Source organism: Lynx rufus, unplaced genomic scaffold (assembly GCF_022079265.1).
Source record: "Lynx rufus isolate CCGP_SWC_20201006 ecotype Redwood Valley unplaced genomic scaffold, mLynRuf1.p SCAF_9, whole genome shotgun sequence".
Lineage (NCBI taxonomy): Eukaryota > Metazoa > Chordata > Mammalia > Carnivora > Felidae > Lynx > Lynx rufus.
In genome coordinates this window covers 972,790-984,165 of record NW_025814897.1, presented here as the reverse complement: position 1 = coordinate 984,165, position 11,376 = coordinate 972,790, and the positions used below count along the sequence as shown (strand labels likewise).

At 46.3% G+C, this 11,376-nt stretch overlaps 1 long non-coding RNA gene across 1 annotated transcript; it reads left to right on the top strand.

Annotated features, from left to right (window-relative positions):
* The first annotated feature begins 162 nt into the window (after window positions 1-162).
* Window positions 163-3,011, top strand: LOC124506368 (uncharacterized). The gene is made up of 3 exons (XR_006960743.1): window positions 163-318; window positions 907-1,127; window positions 2,508-3,011. It is a non-coding gene; the product is annotated as an uncharacterized LOC124506368 (long non-coding RNA).
* The last annotated feature ends 8,365 nt before the right edge of the window (window positions 3,012-11,376 follow it).

Sequence of the window (11,376 nt, the reverse complement as noted above, 5' to 3'; positions counted from 1 at the left end):
GAGGGGGAACTCCGGGGCGGTAACCACACGCACTTCCCCTGACCGCGGCCTGGCCAGCCCTCCCCGCCCCCACCCCGGGGGATTTCCGCGACCCCGGGCACCACCCACCCCCCCCCCCCCCCCGCCCCGGGCGGCCTTTCAGAGGGCCGGCGCCGCGCGCTCGCGCCCGGGCAGCGGCCGCGTGCTCGGGGTCGGCCCGGTCGCGCGTCCCCGCCGGCGGTCGCAGGAGCGAGGGCGCGGGCGGAAGCGCGGGTTCCCCGTGGGCCTAGCTGCAGTGCCTGGGACGGCGGCGTGGCCTTCTTCGTTTCCGGTAGCGAGGTGTGTGTGTGCGTGTTTGTTTTCGCCTGGTTGGTTGTTTTTGTAACTAGGGTGGGCCTGGCTATAAAAAAAAAAAAAAAAAAAAAAAAAAAAAGTCCCTTCCTTTAGGCTCTTGTCCCGCACCGGACAGCTCTCAGTGACGGCGGTCCTCTCCGGGACACCGGGGTCTGTGCACCTGCCGTCCCTCCAGCTGCCCGGCGCACGCGGGGGGACCGCCTGCCTGGGTACCGGATGGACGGGGGCGCTCAACCGACTGCCCCGCCTTCCAGCACAGCTAAGATGGTCAGGAGCCAAAGGAAATCCTGTAACGTTATTCGGGAATTCTTCCTCCCGTGGAAACAAAACGGACGCCCGTTCCATTCGGCACAGTCAGCACGGGCTGGGGCGTCTTCAGGATGCGGTGGCTCCGGCCGCCCAGGGCAGTCGGGGCTCCAGCTGGAAGGGGCCAACGTGACCGAGTTCATGTCACGGGGAAATCGCAGTCCACTTCGACCCTGCCCCGTTCAAAACCTGGCAAGACGTTTTCAACTCACCTTGGAGGTGACTGAAAACCTTTTTTGTGGGCGTTATATGCTTTTGATCTTGTAGCCACCAGGAGGATTTTTGAAACACGAAACTCCTCTGGACATTTTGAACTTGAAAGCATAAAAGTTGTCACGGTTGCGAAGCACCTGCAGAATGCAAACACAGGTATTTTGGAACACAGTGGATCCGGCCCTCTTTTCAACCGATTGGTCGAATACAAATACCACAGCCAGCCATTCGATACCCGCCATCGTCCATTGAACACCAGCTCGGCTTCAATAACTGTAAATATTATAGCGTTGCGTTTTGTCCTTGAACATTTTACTGCCCCCACAGATTTTTATTTAATTTTACTTGTTATTCCACTATAGGTAACATACAGTGTTATATTAGTTTCCGGTGCCTCCACAGTATTTCCGTATATGTTTGCGAGGGACAGCTTTATGATCCCTCTGGCACGTATTTCTGAAACAAAATGTGTATAAATTGAAATTCGTTTTTTTCCAAGCAAGGCACCTCGGGGGCTCAGTTGGTTAAGTGTCTGACTTTTGGTTTCGGCTCAGGTTATGATCTCACAGTTCATGGGTTCCAACCCCGGCCTCCGGCTCTGTGTTGACAGCACAGAGCCTGCTTGGGATCCTCTCTCTCTCTCTCTCTCTCTCTCTCTCTCTCTCTCTCTCTCAATAAATAAATAACACTTGAAATTATTTTTTCCTGTGATCAAAACACTCTAAGTGTTAAAAATTTCTCTTTGATTGATTGCATTACTGATACTAGTTTCAATACTTACTATACAGTTGGTCAAAACAATATGGATCAGGGGCATCTGGGTGGCTCAGTCAGTTCAGCGAATGACCCTTGATTTCAGTTCAGGTCATAATCTTCACGGTTCGTGGGATTGAGCCCTGCATCGGGCTCTGCACTGACAGCACAGAGCCTGCTTGGGATTTTCTCTCTCCCTCTCTCTGTGCCCCTCACCTGCTCTCTCTCTCTCTCAATAAACAAACTTTAAAATAGTTTTAAAGATTTAAAAATTAAAAAATGTAGATCACAAATGTTGATAATTACTAAATATAAAAAGTAAAACTCTATTATAAATGCAATCTCAGTGGGGGGTGTCAGCTTATATTTGAACAATGTTCAACTGTGTGTTCACCAGTATTACCTATTACTAACTATAATAGGGTTCAGCATAGATTCTGCTCCTTTTATTGCTAAAGATTCTAAGTGTTGAAAACCTTCTTTACATAAGTAAGTATAGATAGGACCAGAAAAATGTCATTTGTCAATTTTTCACAATATTTTGACCTCCTGTTTTATACCTCCAAAATCCTTTAATGATCTTTAATTAAAAATTGTAATTAGTTACTAGCAGACAGCTCAATTTTGTTGAAATCAGTGACTTGGAAACCACAGGCCCTTTGTTCCCAGAGAGAGTCGCCACAGTTAGCAAATGAAAATACAGGACACCTCGTTAAATTTAAATCTGAGATAAAACAACAAGTAGTTTGGTGGTATAAGTTTGTCTCATACAATACATATTCACTGATTCTCTCACATTCCAATTGAACTGGCCGTCCTAGATTTCAGCTGGCAGCTCCATACCCAGATTTGAGAGTCATTCATGTTCTCAGCACTAACGCCAATCATCTCCAATTGTTCAGGAAGACTTTACGCCTGGGGTGAGACGCTATTTTACAAGCCAAGATGGGTGAGCACGAAGCCTTCTCTTCAAGAAGGGAGCCCCACGATGAACAGGTTGGTGACAAGGCGGGACAGCCTGGCCCCCTTCGCAGCTCTAGTTTTCAGGCTGATCGGGTTTAGGAAGAGCCCCATGTGGACTTGAAGCACCAGGCTGTCAGTTCCTTTAACGCTGAGTTCCCACTCGCCCGGGGCTAATCTTTGTGAAGACGTGATGAGCGTGCCCAAGGGAGTACCTGTCCCAACTGAACGACCAGCGGCCTGAGGAATCCCGGTGGGACTGGCTCTCCCAGGTGCTTCGGGCACAATGAGAGTGGAGAGGAGACCTACCTGCCAGGCCCCGGAGTGCATCGCCACGTCTCCTCCGCAACATTTCACGCAACTTTAACGATGGATTTTTAAAAAATGTTTACTTATTTATTTTAGGAGAGACAGCGAGAGAGAGAAAATGTGCAGGGGCGGGGCAGAGAGAGAGAGGAAGAGAGAGAGAATCCCGAGCAGGCTCCGCACTGTCAGCACGGATGTGGGGCTCGAGCCCACAAACCATGAGATCATGACCTGAGCTGAAAGAATCAGATGCTTAACTGCCTGAGCCACCCAGGCTCCCCAGTGATTGATGTGTTAAAAAAAATTGTTTTCCTATAACAATGCTAAGGTGCACAGGAGCAAGGCTGCACGTATTTTGTTCAGCACACTATTCTAGTACAAGCAGGGTACCTGTAAATAGGGAGTGTCCAATAAACCTCTGTTGACTGAATGACAAAAACGGACTCAGTGTATCCACTTGGACCCTCTCTCTCCTAAACCTGCACCCATTTTTTAAATAGTGAAACATAACTTACCTTTTCCCTCCCAACTCTGTGAATATCCCAACTATTTTGTATAAAAACTCCACTTTTCCTCGCAGCACCCAAACATCACCTAAATATGTTTTCTCTCCAATACTCTTGTACACACAGAAGGAAGCGAGGAAATGCTTCAGGACAATGACAAGATAGATACACGAAGCCATTAGTATCTGGTTTACAACAGCTTTCTTCTGCTGTCCCTGTCTAAGCAGGGTATGAGAAGCGTGTTCACCCCGTTCCTGGTTTGGAACTTCTAGGACTCTCAACTGTGGTGTGTTCTCATTATCCTATTCTATTTAAATCAAGTTTAAAATATCTGTTTCCCTTGAGGGCGATCATGATGAAAAAAATACTCCCTCTCTGGAAGGAATTTCACGTGGTCGTAAGTGCTCTAACAACTTCAGCGCCAGTCCAAGGGTATTTCACTCTAAGTTAGTACATTTTTAGTTAAGGAGATACATAGAAATTCTGCCCCGGAGTCTAGAACTGAAAGTAAAAGTGAAATCTAACAGAGGGGACATGGTGTTCCTGATTCCAAAGCAAATACGAGAGTCACTGTGAACGTTGGGGATTTCCTGGTCTGTTGGCAACTTCGTAACTTGCAAATAAAACACAGATCAGCCCTGAACAAGTGCTAATGAAGAAGTTTACCTGGAAGTGTCTGTTAGTGTAGACAAAGTGATGACGCTGGGCCTCATACATGGTGGCTTACTTTTGATTTCTTTGTCCTGACAGCACTTTACCCGTATAATTTACATTACACAGTCAAAGTGCACACATCTTACGTGCACAGCTCACGAATCTTAACAAATGTGTATACTTGGGGGACCACCAACCAGACCCATACCAAGAACACTTTCCCACCACCCCAGGAAATTCCTTCATGCCTGTTTTCGGTCAATACTTATCCGTAGAGCCCGGCCCCCCGCCTCAGGCACTGTTCTGGTATCTTCTACCTCAGCTTTGGTTTGTCTGTTCTCACACTTCACAGAAGTGGAATTGTGTGGTGTGCACTCATAAAGGCTTCTTTCACTAACTATTTGTAGTTTCATCCCCACTGTACCACATCTTAGCCGTTTGCTCATTTTACTGACAAATGGTATCTATTACCATAATTTGTGTATTCATTCTCCTGCTCATGGACGTTTGGGTTATTTCCTGGTTTGACCCCTTACGCAGAGTGAAGTTACAAACATCTTGGTCTGAGTCTTTGTGCGACTCTATGGATTCGTTTCTGTTTTGTAAACGCCTGGACACGGAATCTCGTGGGGTAGGTGCATGTTTGTTTTCACAAGGAACTGCCAAGAGCTTTTACAAAACGTTTGCAGCACGTTACACCCTGCCAGCAATGTGTAACAACTCTACGTGCTGAACATCCCTCCTAGGCTTAGAATTGTTTACTTTCTAAATCTGACCTCTTCCTGGGAGTATGTCCTGGAATCTCATTATGCTTCTAATTTTTATTTCCCTGGTAATTGATGATGAATATATTTTCATATGCGCCTTCATGACTTCGATCCCCTCTTCTGTGAAGCGATTGTTCAAATCTTCTATTTTTAAACTAAATCAGTGGGGCGCCTGGGTGGCTCGGTTGAGCGTCCAACTTCGGCTCAGACTGTGATCTCACGGTTCATGAGTTCAAACCCCACATCAGGCTCTGTGCTGACAGTTCAGAGCCTGGAGCCTGCTTTGGATTCTCTCTCTCTCTCTCTCTCTCTCTCTGCCTCTACCCGGCTCACACACTGTTACTCTCTCTCAAAAATAAGTAAACATTAAAAAACATTTTAAACTAAATCGATTGACTTTTTATTATTGACTGAAGGGAATTCTTTACATATTCTGCATATGAGTCCTCTGTTGTGTGCATTGTGAATATTTTCTACAAGTTGGTGGCTTGCCTCTTGCCTTTACTAACAGTTTCTTTTAATAAGTAGAATATTTTAATTCTGATGGAGCCTAAGTTAATGTTTTCTTTTATGTACAGTACAATTTATATCCTATTTAAGAAGTCATTACCTACCTCAAGATCATAAAGATTTTCTTCTATGTTTTTTTTCCAGAAGATGTGATATTAACCTTTACACTTAGGACTATGATTCATCTCAGATTAATTTTTGCACGTGGTGTGAGTTGAGGGCCTAGGTTCATTATATATATATATATATATATATATATATATATATATATGCTATAGATAGATACGTAGATATGTAGGTTTCACACTCAGCATAGACCCCGACACAGGGCTTGAACTCGTGGCCATGAGACCAAGACCTGAGCTGAGATCAAGAGTTGGACACTTAACCCACTGAGCCACCCAGGTGTCCCTCTTTTTTTTTTTTTTCCTAAATATTGTTCCAACACTGTTTATTGAAAAGACTCTTTTCCTCATTGAATTGCTTTGGTGTCTTTGTCAAAAATCGATTGAACTTACATGTGGAGGGGTTTTTTTTGGACACTGTATTGTGTTCTGTTTCTCTATTTGTCTATCTTTATGCCAATAGCATACTGTATAGGTCACTGTATTTTTAAAATAAGCAGTGATACGAAATACCATTAGTCAAACTTTGTTTTTTTTTTTCAAAATTATCTTGGTTGAGTCCTTTCAATTTTTGTATAATTCTTAGAATTGTGAATATCTTTTTAATTTTTTTTCTTAATTTTTTAAATTTATTTTTGAGACAGAGAGAGACAGAGCATGAGCAGGGAAGGGGCAGAGAGAGAGGGAGACACAGAATCGGAAGCAGGCTCCAGACTCTGAGCTGTCAGCACAGAGCCCGACGCAGGGCTCGAACTCACAGACTGTGAGATCATGACCTGAGCCAAAGTCGGATACTCAACTGACTGAGCCACCCAGGAGCCCGTGAATATCTTTCTAAAAGTTACCAGGAATTTGATTAGCATTATGTTCAATCTATAGGTCAATTTTAGAAGTACTGATGTCAACGTTATTGAGTCTTCTTTTTTTAATGTTTATTATTTTGAGAGAGAGAGTGGGGAGGAGGGGCAGAGAGAGGAAAGAGCAAGAATCTCAAGCAGGCTCCATGCTGTCAGTGCAGAGCTTGGTGCAGGGCTTGAACGCATGAACCATAAGATCATGACCTGAACTGAAACCGAGGGTTAGATGCTTACCTGACTGAGCCACCCAGGTGCCCTGTTACTGAGTCTTCTAATCCATGAACATGGTATGTCCCTCCATCCACTGCCTTATTTAATTTCCTTGTGTTCAGTACAAAGATCTTACCTTTTGTTACATTTATTCCTAAATATATTTTTATGCTATAGTATTTTTTTAAATTTAGATTTCCAGTTGGTAATAATTTTTTTTAATTTTTTTCAATGTTTATTTATCTTTGAGAGACACAGAGAGACAGAGTGTGAGTAGGGAAAGGCAGAGAGAGAGGGAGACACAGAATTCAAAGCAGGCTCCAGGCTCTGAGCTGTCAGCACAGAGCCTGATGTGGGGCTCGAACCCACGCACTGTGAGATCATGACCTGAGCCGAAGTTGGACGCCCAACCGACTGAACCACCCAGGCGCCCCGGTAATATTATTTTTAAACTGAGTGTTCAGTTATTTGTTGTTAGAAAGTGGAAATAAAATCAATTTTAGTATAAGGATCTTTTGTCCTGCTACCTTGCTAAATTCACTTATTGTAGCCAATCCTTAGATTCTTCCAGATTTTCTTTAGCAAACTACCATGTCATCAATATATAAAAACAGGGGCATCTGGGTGGCTCAGTCAGTTAAGCATCCAACTCTTGGTTTTGGCTCAAGTCTTAATCTCACAGTTTATGGGTCTGAACCCCTGTTGGGCTCTGCACTAACAACACGGAGTCTGCTTGGGATTTTTCTCCCTCTATCCATTCTCTCTCTGCACCTCCCCCACTTGCACTTTCTATCTCAAAATAAATAAATAAAGTTACAAAAAAAAAAAAAAAAAAGAATTTCCAGGGGTGCCTGAGTGGCTCAGTCAGTTAAGCATCTGACTTCAGCTCACATAATGATCTCAGGGTTCATAAGTTTGAGACCCACATCAGGTTCTGTGCTGTCATCTGGAGCCTGCTTTGTATCCTCTGCCCCCCCCCGCCCCTCCCTCTTTCACACTCTCTCTCTTTCAAAAATAAAAATAAACATGTTTAAAAAAATGTCCAAATATTTTTTTAAAATAGATAAAAACAAATGTATTTCTTTCTTTTATTTTTTCTTGCTTGATTGCATAAGTCAGGACCTCTAATACAATGGTGATGAGACTTGATTAGGGTCAACCTCCTTGCCTTATTCCTCACTCAGGGAAAAAGTGATGTTAACCGTAGATTTCTCATAGATATTCTTTATCTGATTGAGGAGGTTTCTTTTTTTCTGTTTATTCTGTGAATATGGAGAATTGCTTTGATTTATTTATGAGTATTAAACCAACCCTGCATTTCTGGGATAAACTCCACTTGCTCAGGATCTCATAGACTTATTATGTATTGCTGGATTTCATTTCCTAATACTATGTTCAGGATTTTTTAGTTGAGGGTAGAAAAGGAGAGAAACAACAGGAAAATGGAAGTGGAATAATTGAGATACCAGGAAAACATAGAGCACCACTAGCACAAACTATTTAAATTCGGTAGAGGAGGTAAGAGCTGATTAAAAGTCAACAGTTTATATTAAACAGACTTGCTGTGTCGGTGACCGGAGAGAAGGATGTGATGAAATACACTTACCCTGTTCGATCCCACGAAGTCAGTGTCACTGGCAGAATTTCACAGCCAGGAGGCCTCGGGCAGTGGCCGCAGACTCGCATCAGCCACGGACAATTCCTGAAGTGGGTCGGGGCGGAAGCAGTTAGTGGCTCTCACGGATTTGGGTTCCGGTGCAAAGGGAGCTAAGGCAGGCGGAGTCACAACGGAAGGCAAAAGAACCCTAGGCGTGTGCCCCCCGACTGGACCGATTCTTACAGGGGCCAAACCGGCCGAACACGTGATCCATTTGCGGGAGAGGATGCTGGGAATGACAGTCTCCTCTGCTGGCTAGGAGATAAGGCTCTCGGACCCGGGGAAGCTTGTTTAGGGCAGAGGAACTGGGCGAAGAAGACTGGACGACGTTGTGGGAGAGAGAGTGCATCCAAACACTGCGTGTGTGTGAGTGTGTGTGTGTGTGTGTGTGTGTGGGAGCGCGCTGGGCTGACTGGTCTCCCCACTCGCAAAGCTCCCCAGGCTCCCTGAATCCGTGCCTAGGAAGGTTTGAGGACGTGTCTAAGGGGCAGCAAGTTTAAAAGCTGAAGCGATCCATTCCAGAGGCCTCCCTCCTCCTACCATTTTCTCCGGGGATGAGGTGGAGGAAGGGGAGCCTCCGGAAATACCAGGATCCTCCGGGCCACGCCTGCTCTGCTGTCCGAAGAGAGGGGGTCGGATCACAGCCCCTCTCTCAGGGGTACTGGGAGGGCAAGAGGGACACGTGCGGTACAAAAGCCCAGGAGGCGCTGGCCGGCGGGTCGCGCACCTTGGTCCTGGCCTCGGGCAGATGCAAAGTGTGCCCCGAGGCGCCTTCCCAGATCGGGAGCAGGAGAACCAAGCTTTGTTGTTGAACCGGTCCTGCACCCTCTGAACTGAGGGGCGTAAAATCTTCTCGAAAGGAAACAACCTAAACCGTCTAGGGAGCCGGAGGCCCACTTGGCTTGGCGGGTCCGGGGCTTGAGGCACGCGGAGGGAGCCGTGGCAGAGGCGACGGCGGGCCCCGGAAGTCTGCAGCTGGCTGCCCGGCTTTGGACTCCGCTCTCCCCTCCGTGGCCACGTGGCACCACGTGATGCAGACGTCACCGGCGCCCAGCCCAGACCCCCTCCACCACCCTGTGCACCTGAATCCCAGAGGCACCAAAGCTGCTAACGGGGGACAGCTGTGACCCACCTGGAGCGTCACCCCCGGTCGGTGTGAGTCTGAGACCACGACCACAGCTGCTGCCACTGCCTCCCCGCTCTTCCCCCGTGGACCCGGGGAGGCCAGACCCTGTCTTTGTTCGGCTCACTCTCCCTGCTGGATCCGCTCCCCTCCCTTGCTACAGGCTTCCCTGAAGAGCAGGACACTTGACAGATCCCGTGGCCCTGAATCCCCGAGCCAGCCTCTGTTGCTAGAGAGCCTAACGGAGTGGTGCCTGGAGCGAGTCACCCGCCAGCCGCCCACCTGCCCTCAGCTACGGGGGCACACAACCCTCCAGAGTGTTGTCGGGAAAGAATGGGCTGATGTTGTGAGGCACTTAGAAGAGTGTCTGGCCCACAGAAAGGGCTCGGCCACTTTAGCTCTCACTATGAGAGGTTGGTGCCGCCGGATATAAGATAGGGTGGTTCTTCATGATGATTTTCAGAATGCCCGATCAGTACAGTTGTTTTCGGACGGCTGCTTCTCAGGCCAAGTTCGTGTCTGACTTTTACCATGAGTCACAAGGAACACGGTACGTGGCCTCTGTGGTTCAGAACCCACCACCCCACCTGCGAGAAACAAACCCAACGTGCATCCATACTAAGAAGAGGAAAATACACAGCACGTGTATGTCCCTCCCCCAAGTCTGTCAGTAGAGCAGTAATTAAATAAATGGTGTTTGGACCATGGAACATCGTACGACTGTAGAAAAAAAGTAAGTTGCCTCACAGAAGCAAACCGAAGTTCTTTCTGGAGGAATGCATCCTCAGAATGGGTCTCAAAAACCCACTGATAGAGCCGCAGTGAATATGAGCTTCCGTGTAAGGGTCGTAAGACGTCCAGAGTCATCAGATGCAAAAAAAAAGTACACCCAATATGTTTATAGAAATACAAGAGGGGGGCCACTGAGTGCTCCGTCGGTTAAGCGTCCGACTCTTGGTTTCGGCTCAGGTCATGAGCTCGAGTCCTGCATCAGGCTCTGTGCTGACAGTGCAGAGGCATGCTTAGGATTCTCTCTCTCCCTCTCTCTCTGCCCCTCCCCTGCTCGCTCACTCTCTTTCTCTCAAAATAAATAAATTAAATAAATATTTTTTAAAAAAAGAGGGAATTGAAAACATGGGTAAGGAGCAACAGATTATTAAACAGGCAGATTGGTAAAAGGACAGGACAGCACCTCCAGAAACTGAAAAATAATCACTGCATTGAAAACCATAATGAAATCATTAAACTGCTGACAAAGAGATAATGAACGAACTTGATAACCTGTGGAGACTGCAGCACAGAGAGACGAAGACACCAAAGGTTTGCCTAATTCCAGAAAGAGAGAGAGAGAGAGAGCAAAGAGACAGGGAAAATCCAGGCTAAAGATGCAGTGGCCGAGACTTCCCCAGAAATTTTCAAAGACTCATAGCCCCAGATTCAGTGATTTAAGGTGGCAATTGCTTCATTAAGCCACAGCCAAACAGAAACTACCAGTGAGTATTCAGGAACGGAGGACTTCCAGACATATTTGAAAAGTCCTTTCCAAATGCCAATAAGAACCTTGGTTTTTTAGGAATGTTCTCAGAACTTCTGGACTTACCCTGTCGGTCCATGTTATCTCTTTTAAGGCAGAGGTGATGTAACAGACTCCTTGTAATCAACGCGAAAGAACGGGCTGATGAAGTAAAACACAAAAGGATGTTGAGAGAAAAGAGCAATGTTCTTGTTTTAAAAAAATTTTTTGAATGTTTATTCTTGAGAGAGAGAGAGAGAGACAGAGCATGAGCGGGGGAGGGGCAGAGAGGGAGACAGAGAATTTGAATTGTGCTGACAGCTCAGAGCCCGACGTGGGGCTTGAACCCACAAACTGTGAGATCATGACCTGAGCCAAAGTTGGATGCTTAACCGACTGAGCCACCCAGGTGCCCTTTGATTTTTTTTTTTTAAGTAGACTTCACACCCAGTGCAGAGCCCAACGTGGGGCTTGAACTCACGACCCTGAGATCAAGACCTGAGTTGAGATCAAGAGTTGGTCACTTAACCCACTGAGCCACCTTGACTCCCCTATTGATTTTTTTTTTTTTAATATAGCTATT